Here is a 14,983-nt window from a genome sequence, read left to right on the forward strand (position 1 = left end):
TTATTTCAAAAGAATAGAACTGTTGTTGACAGGATAGAAAACCATGATGCGATCAATGCTTACATATTAAAGGATTTATTCACTAAGAAGAGAATGATATTGAATTGTGTGTTTACTTCTATTGTTTTTATTCATTCGATGTACAAGTTGATGTGTAACAAATACGATCTAGTTCAACTCAACATAACATGCTATGCACACACATGTATATCAGATATTTCAAAATTTTAGGACAACAAAAACTTTGGCGTTTTTTTATTAAGCACTTTTATTTTGATATTAAATAAATATTGTAGCCAATCGGAAGGATCATACCTATAGAGGACAGAGATAGAGAACTACTTACATGAGGAATTAGAGGTAGGATAATAGTCTAGTCAACAAGTTCAAATTGGTGAAATATAGAAATAATGATCGTAAAAATATGTGTGGCAGCTCGTTGGATGAGGAATGATGTATAGAAAAATGTGCTAGAAGCGTTTTTCAACATAAAAAATTACGGTTTACATTTCCCTTGTTAAGAGTGGAATACTATTCCTTAGCGTACTCAGGTGAATATTTACATCTGCCCAAATTATGCTATTAATATCACAATATCACAAGGTGTAAGCAGGTACATAGAAATACATACCAGAAAGCTGCAAAAGATATCGCTTCGAAAAAGTGTGACAAGATGATTTTCATAATAAATTTTGCGAAAATGATTACTTCAGGCTAAATAATTAGCCTGTGACAAATTAAATAGTGTCTCTAACAAATTATTTTAATCATGCTTAGATTCACCTCGATAACTAGCCCTGTAATCATCTTTTTCTTTCAATAATTATATATTTCGACCTTAAATTTCTAATAGAGTTATCGTAAATTATCTTCGGTAATTTTACATTTACATTTCGACTCATAAACGCGATCGCCGCCTTACTATAACAAATACTTTTTTTTTTTTTTAATTCTTTGTCATTGTGCCTCAGCCAATAAGAAAAAAACCTTAATTTAAGGTAGATTGAGATCTGAGACATAATTTCCACATATATTAAAACTATTACCACTTATAAATACTGTCGAAGAAAATAAATGAGAACTCGGAACCAACACGAGTCCGCCACCAAATTAGCAAAGAGTAACATTCATTATAAGAGTAATCACGACTAGCTAATTCTTACTGATGATGACTACTTGGTAGTCGAAATACGTATTTATAAAATACAATAAACTGATCTAGGAAATTGGGGCAAAAATCGAAATTTATTACCACCTAAACACTAAAAAAGTTGCTTCATCAATAGGTACAGAGGAATTTCGCATAACAACACAATAACAATATGATTTGGTTATCACAACAATCTATCCGTAATTTTTAGTATCAAATAATTTATGCTTTGGACCGTGAAATTGTCAATAAATGTAAACAAGACAATTCAAGTCACGTTCATACAAAATTGCACAACTAAATGTATATATCAGATGAATTCATGAAAAACTTGCTTTATTTCAAACAAAACAGCTTAATTTTAATTCAAGACCAATTTCTCAAAGTAGAGTTGATTTAACACACAAGTACGTTCCATTACTTTTATTATTAAAATTTTTTAAATTAGCGGCAGTATATATTCACTAGCTATGGACTACCCGCTTTGCTGAGCAATTTCAATTTTAAGTACAAAGATTATTGTGTTATAACCACCACTTCATATGCCGTCACCTATCCTCCTTTTGTTTATAATTTTGTCGATTTTTTTGAGTAGAAAAGTAAAAAGTAACCTTTCTCAGACTCTAACTATCTCTGTAGCTACCAATTTTCTATATCTGTACCAAATCGATCCAGTAGCTTAGGCGTGATTTCGTAACATCCAGGCAGAGTTATTTTTGCATTTATAATATAAGTAAGGATTAAAACCAATATTCAGAATATAGGATGCCCGAAATTCTCTAATTTAAAACACTTAAAGCATACACAATAAGCAACTTTTGCAATTTTCAGATGGTGCCTAGCTGTAAAAATTAATATGTACCATTTTACAGTTATGAAAATTTATCATGTACAATTTCTGTACGATTTCAGTTTCGTTCCAGGTTGTGAAAATCGATGGAATAGAAAATAGCATCAAATTCTGAAAAGCAAAAGAAATTCAAAAATTCTCTCAGCATAGGGAATTTTGAATCTTAACGTTAAAACAACGCAGGCAATTCAAAAGCAAATGTACTATTGTGTATATATTTGGTGAAATTCCTATACAGGAAAGTTTTTCTGAATATCTGAGACGGTGTTCCGGAACCAAAATCTATGCTATGGTACTATTTTAGGAAATGTATTGTTTTTTTCAATTTGCGGTTTAACTACGCACTTTGGAAAAAAGGCAGGCCCAGATTTTTGTAGATAATAAAATTCTCTATCGAACTATTACAATACACTACCAACTTTCGCATTATATTGTGGGTTGAAATACAAAAAATTGGGGATTGAAGTATAATTTTTCAGCAAGTTAAATTGCTTCACAATTTAGTAGCAATAAATTTGCATAGTATTGAAACTTCGACAAATTACTTCGATTTCAATGAATTTATGAAAATAATGTAAAATTTGCCAGTTTTAAAATAAATGAACAGTAAAAGCAAATCTTTATACTTGGAATGTCCGAATGTCATTCCTATTTTACTCGAAAATAAATGCACAAGGATAATCACCCTCTCACATGTCTTCTAGATAGTAAACTGTGAAGGTAATAGTGTAGCCTGTGTAGCAGCACATTACTCTATAAGTAAATTTTTATAGTAAACGTTGATGATAATTCGTAAAAGTAATAAATTATTACTTTAATCTTTGATTGTTAATGGTTTGTGTTATTTGGAATAGGCATACTCGTACATTCATTTACATGGTAAATGTTCAATATTCATTTTAATATTATTCAAACATGTTTTCATTGTTTTGAAAGCATCTATTGTATGCCTGTTAAGCTCATTTTATTCAAATATGATTACAGCTACTAGATGCACACAAATAGTCTCAAAAAACGCAAACAACATGGCAATTAAATCGTTCTACATAGTCGCAGAAACAAAACAATATAGTTCTAGATATTTGAACAGTTAGTCGGATTTAAATGCGGTTTTTGGCATTCGATTCGTCAGAGCTTCAGGAAAATTTGTGACCAAAATTTTTTGATAAAAATATGCAATTTGCATATATAATATGCATTTTATAATTGCATTTTAAAATAACCGTAAATATACTAAATTCACAGTTCGGTTAATAGTGATGAACATGATCCCAAACTTATTACTCGGGGATTTTTGAGGTCGCTGAATTAGTTTCAGAAATATCTGGTGCAAATAATATGCATTTTATAATTGCATTTTAAATTAACCGTAAATATACTAAATTCACAATTCGGTTAATAGTGATGAACATGATTCCAAACTTATTACTCGGGGACTTTGAGGTCGCTGAATAAGTCTCAGAGATATCTGGTGCCCAGGGTAAACGCTATTCCCGTCGTCTCTTGGAGTTTTCGGGAAATTCGTTATATAATCGGTCAAAATACATTACCCGGGAGCTTTTGAGTTCATTGACCCGGCAATTGGTGCCCGATTCTGTCGTGATATTCGTGTTCAGCGACCCCAAAAACTGCCGTGTAACAAGTTTTGAACCATTTGCATCCCTATTAACCGTATTGTGAATTTAATATATTTACGGTTAATTTAAAATCCAATTGTAAAATGCTTATTATATATTTCCTGACACTAAATTTGCTGACTCTATAACGAAAAGAATGCCGAAACTGCATTCAAATGCGACTTACTGTTAAATTTTTTCGAACTTGGACCATTTTTAGTGTTTTATTTCTGCGACTAACATATAAAATATTTTATATATTTCACATATATATATTTCCCAACGAAAATCTATACAACAAATTTTATGGTATCTGTTGAATATTTGCTCAAAAAGAAATTTCTTAATTATTTAAAATAAATTATTTTGTTAACACAATGTCTTGTAAAATCATGAATTATATTTATTACAGGATCCACAAATGTATTTTGAAGTGCAGTAAAATAATAACACTTAAGCCCTCTTACAAAATTTAATAATGTTTTTAAAAGAAAACGGACAAGTATATTACTGCATGTAAAAGGGGTGTCATAAAGTATACAATATTCTGTGTCAATTTCATCAATACATGGTATAAAACAAATTCGCTTCCGTCTGTCTTTTACTATGTCCCTATCTATGCGCAGATCTTTAAAACTACGCAACGGATTTTTATGCGATTTTCTTATAGATAGAGTCATTCAAGAGGAACGTTTTTATGAATAATATACGGATAATATAGTAGAGAAAGAGGTTGAAATAGGGGTTGTAAGGGATGTACTTCAAAAACTTAAAAATTTCTGCATCAATTAAGCTCAAATATTCACAAGTTTTACAAACAGCTTCAAGTATTGTTTTTTTCCATTTTTAACCTTCCAGTGGTGAGAAGATGGAGCGAGAAAGTGAGGATATTTTCAAATATACCTAAGGGGGGTATCAAATAAAAAAGCATTTTGTGTACATTACAAAATTGTAACCCCTTCATTAGGAGACATGGGAGAGGGGTGAAAGTGGGGATATTGCTTAGCAAAGCGGGTAGTTCTCAGCTAGTATAAAAAAGTCGCAATCCAACCGCCGAAGTGATTTCATACACTTGTTATTATATACATTGGAAGCCTTGATTTCTCGCGATGAAGTAAATTAATAATAAAAATAATTAATTTTAATGATATTAAAATTAATTCTATTCAAATTTCCAGTATCTTTACTCCTTGGAGTTGAATGCAATCATTGAAGAAAATATAAAAAATTATGTGCATGAGCGATTGTGTCTACCTGGCTCTCCAACAAATATTTTAATGTTTGTTGCACAATAACTCCGAAAAAGTAATCCCATTAATTTATATAGGGGGTGCTACGTTATTTCTATTTTAATTATAATCAGCTGTTTTGAAATATATAAGCCTTTTATTTCGTAGATCTGAAATGGTTTGACATTCGCAGAACACTCAGTAGATATCTGGCATATTTTAAAATTGTGTGTTGATTTCCTTGCCTTTAAGTTTATTTAGAAAAATGTTTTCAAAACAATTCTACAGATTATAGCTGGTAGAAAAGATAATCTAATTAGGTAACATTAAACCAGTAATATTATATTAGGTTTTTGAATACAAACTTATGTTTTAGTGAGTTTAGTTTTCAAGAAATATTATATAAATTAATTGATTAGAATAAATCAGATCCTCATTTAAAATAGTATCTTCTTGTAATAAAATTTATCTTTAGATTTTTGATACTGTCGTTGTGTTATTTGTAATACCTATTTAAAAACGAGGCGTATATTTTCGACGATAAAAGTGGGACGTTTAGGTATTGCGTTAGCTACCTTATCTGAAAAAGCCGGTTTTCTGTTTGGAATATTAATTACCGTATTTAATATCTTTTGTAAAGATATGTTCAACAATACCGCAAACAATTACATCAGATTGAATCGAGTTCTTCGGGGTTTATTTTATAACCAACTTAGATTCTAAAAGGTAAGAGATAGAATAACAATTTAAATTAGAAAGTTGATCCTCATAAAAAAACTAACAATTTTTGTTGAAAACATTTTTTCGAAAAGCGTCAACTTTCGGAGAATATGAAACTTAAATAAATATGAAAATGTCATAGTTAAATTACAAGGTTTACCTATAATTAGAGAAACGACATTTACAGTTTTTTATTTTATGCTGAGGAGTACGGTCTCCACTCCTTTGACTTGAGACTATATGTCCTTGTTGAGGAACAAAAAAGAGTGCCAGTCTTTTTCGTCTAGCTCCCATCCACCAAGCACTTGGTAAGTTGACTGCCATATTGACTGGTAAACATGATTAGTTTTTTCTTTCAAGGAAAATAAAATATCGGTGGTAATTTTTGGTTTTCATCGTTACGATAGTTTTGAAACCAAATGTTAATGGAAGGAAGATTTGATGTTTAAATTATAGTCGCAGTATATGGTTCTTTACCCTTTAAAATCATCTTCATTTATAAAGTGCGGTCAAATAACTAAATTATATAAAATTACAATCTCGAAAACTTATAATAATACCTAAACCAACATTGATGTCATGAACTTAAAGCATATCTTTATTTACTTTAACACTAGATAAAATCCATTAAATACAGAAAATTTGATTTTATTTTAATAATAAAGTTTGCCGATAGGTAATATCTAGAAACACATGTTAAAACAACAAGATCAGATAAACAGTTCCCTAGGGATTAATATTGTAGCATTATTGAAATAGATTCATGTTAGTTGCTTATACAGCTTATACGTATTAATGTGTTACCTAAGTTATATAACTACGTTAATGGCTATCATTATTTTACAAATTACAATTTTTATAAGTGTAGGTAGATTATATTCACAAAATCATTGACGCAATTGTGTCACTGATGTCGTTAAAATGTGTAATGAATATTGCATTATTCCAAAAAATATCTTAATAAATATAATAAATAATATCGGAACATGCATTTTTAATATATCTAGATACTTCAATTTCAGAGCATGCACCCAGGAAGATCAATGTATACTGGCCTTCTCATATTATTTTTTCTTCAAGGTCTCAATTTTGGTACCTGATTATACAGTTTTGAAGCCATAAAAACATAAGAATGAATAGACTTGTAAAAAAAATTTGTGGTCAAGAGTTACTTGTTCTTTACCTGTAAATACTTTAAGTCAGGTGCCAAAAATTGAGGTCTAAGAAACAATTGTTTCAAACAAAAGCTTCTTTGCTGTAAAGAACAGGAATCCACTATAAAATATGTAGTTCCATTTAAAGAATAAAGTAGTAATTCCCGCTAAAAAATATGTGCTTTCGTGGTTTATAATTTTCCTATCCCTTTTTAGAGATATAAGGGTGAAAACTTTATTAAAGTATGTATGTATAGTAGTATGTAGCAAAGATATTATTTCACTGATCCGTCCGTTTTTACGAGATTTGTAACTGAATCTAATGTATAAAAATCTCGTGTCAAGGTGCTTGTGGTTGCATTCCGAAGCGGTTCGACTGTTAAAAAAAAATTTTTTTTTGTATTTTTGCCGAGTTTAGTGTTCCGTACCCGAAAAAACTAAGAAATTGATGATGATCTTTAAAGAAAAAAGTAATTTAATCGAGAGCATGTTCTTAGATATGTTTTAAGTGCGAGTTTAGGTTCCGTAGCCCGAAAAATTTGTCGGTGTTTTTCACTTTTGTACTGATGATGGAATTTTGAAATAATTTCTTCAAATTTTCATCGATCCTACTAATAGATTCCAAAAATGACCATCGTTAAAATGTATATATATATATATATATATATATATATATATATATATATATATATATATATAATATATATATATATATATATATATATATATATATATATATATATTATATATATATATATATATATATATATATATATATATATATATATATATATATGTATGTATGTACTATAAACTCTCTAGCGGTCGCATGTGCATGAACCACGTTAACAATAACAAAAATTAACATTTTGGCATGTGTTTGTGGTATAGAAGTGTAATTGTATCTATCGTATGTTTGAAAATTAAAATATAGTCACGAATTAGGGTTGAAAGACACAAACTAGGATCGACCGTCACCCATCTGCTAACTTGCATATTTAACGAACGGTTCCAAACATCAATCTTACCGTGGTTCCAATGCGATAATCGCAGTGGTAAAGAAACAAAATTAATCTGAAAAAAATGAAATAATACATGTAGCAATTTTCCCTTCAATAATTGAAAACATTTTTATTATTTTTAAATCTTGATTTCGCATCATTGGTCAATCGTTATTCCATAAAGTTATAGTCAACCACTGGTAACTTATGGATATCAAGAGAACCAGACCAATAAACCTAAAATTATTGGATCAATCAGTATTTTTTAAAACGAAAGCGTAATTTGATAAGCCACCATTTGGCACCGGTTATTTTGAGCAGATTTTTGTACGCTTGCCACAATTAAAATTTGTTTATAAAAGATGTGCATATAGTTTTTGTTTTTATTCATATTTACATCCGGAATTTTTTTACAATCAGTTTTGTGTTTCCTTATAAATAAGAATACATGACAAAAAATTGTATAAAGGACTAACTCGATACAAATGAGAGTCGGAACTAATGTTTTTTAATATTAACATAAAACTATTTTTCATCTTGTCATGAGGGATTTTTATAAAGATATATTATTTTCATCTTTTAATATTTAGTGCTTTTGTAAGAGTTGGGAGAACACAAAGAAAATTAATTTAACATCATCCTCTGATAAAAATAAAATAAAACAAGTGAAAACAAACAATTGACTGAGTAAATTGTTGAAATACCATGTACAGACTGTGTTGATTACATTGCCACATTAGACATGCATACATGTCACACATACATAACTGATATAATACATATCTACTATTCAATTTGCGCTTATTTTGCGCCCTCGCGGGTAAACAGTGATGTTAATGTTGTTTATTTTTTTCTAAGGAACATTTTTTATATTTAAACTTTTGTTCTATTTCTAGCCGTTTACAAGATAGGTCCTACGGACCCAAGGCCCAGTTGACTCATGTTGCTCATTTACGAACTCGACCTCACTTTTTACGTCCTAAGCACGCTATAAAAATTTCAGATTTATATCTATTTTCGTTCCTGAGTTATCGTGTTGACAGACAGACAGACGGACGGACAGACGGGCAGGCAACCGGAAATGGACTAATTAGGTGATTTTATGAACACAAATTTTTTTCCTAGCATCAATATTTTTAAGCGTTACAAACTCGGGACAAAACTTAATATACCATTTATATTTCATATATACATGGTATAATATCCCATTTATACGCATGGGATTAACTATTTAAAATAAATCTTGTTAACAGTAGACTGTACCTTTATATTATTTGCTACTAGTTCATGTAAAGCTCAACTAACTTATATCGTTCATTTTAGCCACCATTGTGTCCCTATTTATTACAAGTATAAAAAATGCATACGCTTGAAATTGCTTCTATAAATTTTTTTTAAACATTATAAAATATTTAGTATGTAAGGTAGAGCGAAAATGAGGTCTACAGCGAAAATGAGGTTTAAGTTTATTTATTTATTTATAATATTATTTCAATTTTATGTAAAAAAATAAGAAAAATTACGTTTTTTAACGCGTTTTTGTTGAAAAAGAATATATTTGAGTCTCCTATTTCAGAAAATAATTACGCTAATGTTCCAAAATGCAAATTTTGATTTGGTGCTACAGAACTTCATATATGTTTTAGAAAATTTTCTTCATAGGTAGGTATAGAGCTTTAAATGCCAGTTGCTTTCCCCTACTACATGGAATTGTTCGTTCACATAGGCACACGTATATTATTTAAAAACAAGTAAATTACTGTTAAAAATAGGTAATAACTGCGATGAAAACAAGTAAGGACCTTAATAATGTAAAAAATTAAGGGTGATTAAATTTCAGTTTCAGTCCTATGTTTGTAAATTAAAATTGTGTGAATACTTTCTCTTGGTTGAAACGTCAAAAGTTTGTTTGGAACATTACATTTACGATACGAATGGTGAACAAACGCTTGACGCTGAAATTGTTCACTTGCTCTGCTAAAATAACAACTGTGGCATAAACTACGGGAAAATTTATGGTCTATTTAATCGTCATTTCATAATTGTTGGTGATTTAGTAGAATGTATAGCTCTCTCTTATGTTTTAAGTTCTTCAATTAATCCAGTAATTTTATACATTACAGACTGCGTCAAATGCGGTAGATCTGATTTATCGCCGATTTGTTTATGATGTTGGCCCAATGAATAAGCCAAGTTTGTGACCGTGAAAATTTCGAACTTCGGAATTTTTTGCAATATTCTGTCGTTCCGAATGAATATTGAACCTGAGCATCACTAGAACACTCCGTCGGAGGTAAATGGAACCTGCCCCCGCTAGAGTATTTCGAGTGACGTCAGAAATATTGCATAAAATTACGACGTTAGAATAAATGATGAATTTTGAACAGCTTTATCTCGGAAACTATTGGGTCTAAAGAGACAATTCTCGATTCTACCCCGTACATAACAGACGACAAGGTTGCCGTATTATAAAATGATATGTTTGTTTTTTAAACGCATTTTAAATTATTATTATATTTCAAAAACTTTTAAACCTTGTATTTATATTTAATTAATAATTTTCATAACAAAAATTAATCAATTAGGTATTTCACTTATATTTGGAAACTTCAATTAATTTGTAAACATTAGTTTACCTCATTATAAATATCAAAGCGATCCATGATATGGAAATAATTTAACTAGTACTTCATTGAAACTCAAATTGGAATATAAAACTTTGAGTTAATAATGAAACTCATTTAGAATTATGAATGTTTGTTTTCGATAATATATTCTATTTTTTTAATTAATAACAATGATGAAAATAATAAGTTAATGATACATTGAATATTTTATTAAATAATTATTCAACAGATTATTGCAAAAAAAAAAAAAAAAAAAAAAAATTTTAGAACATTTTATGATTTTACTAGTAGATGATTTTTACTAAAATAATTTTTTACAGGAAATGCTTTCAAACTAAACTGTTTAAAACAAGTTTTTACTATATTGTAAAAGAGGGACAGTAAAGGTATGCAAACCTTTAAAAATCGTCACAAACGCAATTTGGTGGTATAAAATATGGAAAAGGGAGGGAGGTAGTGAATAATCTCTCGAAAATTCCTTAATACTTAAAGTTTTTACGTCTTGAGATCTTTTACTTACCCTCTTCAATTCGATGCATGTGTTGGCTAGCAGTTAGCGAAGTAAAATGAGGGTAAAATCAGGGTCGACTTTCTAATTTTTTATAATGAACGGATTTTTGCGTTTTCGAAGAAAGTTTATGTGGATATCATTATGTCAGTATCGCGCGGAATGAACGACATACTGTGTACTCTATTGAAGGAATGAATAGTAACATAAGCAATAGTTATTTATGGTGGACGAGTCAATGTAGTATGGACGTCAAGGTCATATTGGTTGGTGATACGCATAATACTTCTGGGAGATAGCCCTATTCAATACTGTAATGCTAACAGAGATACTATAGTATCTGTCTGTATACCATATCAGCATCGTAGTTAACGCCATGCATTTCTTACTTTGTAGGTATGCCAAATCAAAAATATTGTTACCATAAAACATTATGTTACCATTATTTCGTACCATTATTTCGAAAGATTTTCGAATAACTAAATATATATGATAAAAAATATTTCGAAAACAGAACAGATTCGGAAAAAAACTACAAAAATTCTGAGGTTTGTTACTTTATGTAGCCGTTTCCGGACACATATTTATTTTACAAAAATACCCTATTAGCCCCTTTGCTTTGGCATACCCTATTAGCCTCTTGAATACTGATTATTATTCTAATACACCAGATATACCAGATACACCTAAATACGTTAGTAAAACGAAAATTTTATTCTAAAATAATTTTCATGTGTATTTTTATTTAAAAATAAATTGCAATTTTCACTAACTTCAACTTCTTAATAGCACGCTACCTTAAAACTCGTAGGTACATATATTTTGATGTTTACTCATGAGATTTATGTATTTTATACAATGTTTACAGAGTACACAAGGGTATATCTTGCCTAAAGCCTAGAATCTTTTATATTTAGAATAAGAAAATGTATGTACTTTAGTTCTTATTTTAGATAATGGGTGTTAAAATAATTTGTTTGTAACTTCAACTCATACAACACTCGCTTACCGTGTTCATCTGACTTAAAGTCTTAATTTAATCCTACCTTGAAAGTTTTTTTGACGTTTAGGGAATACAATTGGAAACAATAGAAACCAAATGATCAAAAACAAGCTAAATTATTTCATTATTTTATTTATTTTTTCCGCTTTTGTTTTAACTTGAACATATTAAAATTTAAAAATACAAGCAAATTAAGAATTTTTCAAAATTATTATTAATCATGATATAACTAATATTATGTCGACAAATCAATCAAAAAACTTTTCATTGCCATTTAATAAGACCAAAATATGCAAGGCTATCGCCCCGCACTACACTTCTTTCAAGCAAATATCAAACTTTTTATGCAATTTGAAGCATCATTAATATGCATTATGCAATTTGAAGCAAACATTAAGTTAAAAGCACATATATGATAATACATCAATACCCTAGATTTCATTCCAAAATAACAGGTTTAGATATATCAATAGCGTTTATTGGTAAATATTTACTTCATCATTTTCAAAAAAAAGGCTTCTGCAATCTTTTATGCGCTGAAAAACGCTTTTAGCACATTCTTCTAAACATCATTCCGAAACCAGCTATCATAAGTATTTATGGAGCCATTATTTCTAGATCTTTAGGAGTGTATTAATTTATAATCAACAGTATAGGTTTCAATAAAAAACAAGTGAAAACAAACAATTGACTGAGTTAATTGTTGAAATACCATGCATAGTCAGTTTTGATTTCTTTATCACATTACACATTCAAACATGTGACACATACATAACTGATAATCAAGTATAGTACATATTATAAAATATCCGCCTAATTGGCGCCCTCACGAGTAAACAGTGATATTTACGAAAAAATGTTTCAAACAAAAGTTGTTTAATTTTTAAGGAACATTTTTTACATTTAAACTTTTGTTCTATTTCTAACGGTTTACAAGATGGGTCCTACGGAGACCCATCCATGCTCCAAGACCCAATTGACCTATGATGCTCATTTACGAACTTGACCTCACTCTTTACGCCCTGAGTACGCTGTAAAAATTTCAGCTCCATATCTTTTTTCGTTTTTGAGTTATCGTGTCCACAGGCGGACAAGCGTTACAAACTTGGGACTAAACTTAATATACTATGTATATTTCATATACATATACATGGTATAATAATATAAAACAGTTCATAGGACACCTCTTTTTTATCACCACATTGGTCACCTCTATTCAAGCTTCAAAATAGTAATGAAAGAAATGTGTGGAATGTAGATATTATACACGGTAAGCGCGTTTTAATTTTAGAAACACATTTTCATACTTTTGATAAACAATTCACCAAAAGTTGGGTTATATGTTAAAACTGCACATGATTACACAATTGGAATTTTTTGTGTAAGATCAAACTATTAACATTTTTTGTTGTCATTCGCAACATTTACAAGACAACCTATACACGTAGCTTTGTTTGATTTTATGTATAGTACCGTTCAAAAAAATATGCGACAATCTACAAAACATTTATTTAAAAAATCGATTTCGATAGCATCTGAAGAAATTTTAATACAGTTGGACTAAAACTATTTATGTTAAAATCATAATTAACTTACTTATTAAAATTCCTTCATACCGTATAAAAAAGAGAATATGTAAATAAATTTTGTATACATTGTCGCTTTTTTTGACTGGATTACACGTGAGGATGACAATAACTCAACTTTTATAAACATGTCGAACGCTTCAACATAATCCTGCAAATTTATTTATTGAGTAAAATGTGTTGTAAACAGAACTTTATCTAAATTTTATATATCATGATATTTTGTTTTTTGTTACCAGCAAAAAGGTAAATGTACCATATTACGGGATGTTTAGGTATAATGTTTGTCATCCTTTGAAGATGATTATTGAAATAAATATCAATATTTCCACTATAAAATTGGTTTGTCGTACAAAATGATTTATTGAGAATTAGTTTTGATCAATTTTTCACGTCTTAATATTTATAGTATTAAACGTTAATATTCTGACTTCGAGTTTGTCTCTAATTACGTGATAAAATTTGACTTTGAACCTGATTTTGGGAACGGTTGTACATATTTGTGGGACACATACTTAACATGGGTAAATTAAAAAAAATTGTTTTGTTTAATGTAATTAAGATTATTGAGTATTTTCATATAAAATTTGATTGAAAAATTAAAACTAAATTTTAAAACAATCATAGGATATTACCAAATACTAATGGTAATAAATCACAGGTATTATAAATATTATCGTTGTTAAATTAATAAAATTAATAGAAACTGTTATTATTTTATTATTTGAATAATAGTAAAAGTTATTTAACATTAATAATCTTCGAAAACGAATTAAAATAACAAAATAGTCAAGTTTCAATTTTCTCCTTTACAATGTGATACCGGAATTGCATTCATAAGTAAAAACTCTGATCATTATTCCAGGAGTTAAAAACGTATTAGATATTTATCATAAAAAGCAAGTATTTTAGACAAATTAAATTATACCTATTTTAAAAAAAAACATATCCCATAATTACCTCACAAAAATTGACGTTATCTATTGCTTGGATTGGTATAAAATATTTTAATAATTATAACCCCAATTTAAAATGTGAATAAAAAATAATTACTTACTATTTATTCATTCCAATCAATATTTTTACATATTTAAATATAATAAAGTTACCAGTAAGCTAGAAAAACCTTAACAATCGAACACTGATACCTTACGTATACCGACAACATATTTGTACTAAAACCAGATGGTACTTAACGGATCGCTCAGTTTTTCGATCAGTATGAGTATTTAAGTGTGATTAAATTTGTTTAAAAGTCGATTTTTTTTCTTCATATTTTAGTTCTAGAGGCTCTGTTATTTTTTTTAAATTAAAAATTTATCTAGTATTTCTTATTTTTTTATTAAAATAAGAAATTCCCGGAATAACGTACTACTCCGTAATAATGTACATTTACCTTATTGCACCATGTTACTTTCTCAGTTGTAGAACGTAAGTACTACTCGTGTGCTGATTCTATTGAATCATGTTCTACTTTAACTGTTGAGAAAAGTTTGTTTTACATTTGTCTCATTATAATAGAGAAACATAAACTAATGC

The sequence above is a fragment of the Chrysoperla carnea genome, chromosome 2 (assembly GCF_905475395.1).
Source record: "Chrysoperla carnea chromosome 2, inChrCarn1.1, whole genome shotgun sequence".
Lineage (NCBI taxonomy): Eukaryota > Metazoa > Arthropoda > Insecta > Neuroptera > Chrysopidae > Chrysoperla > Chrysoperla carnea.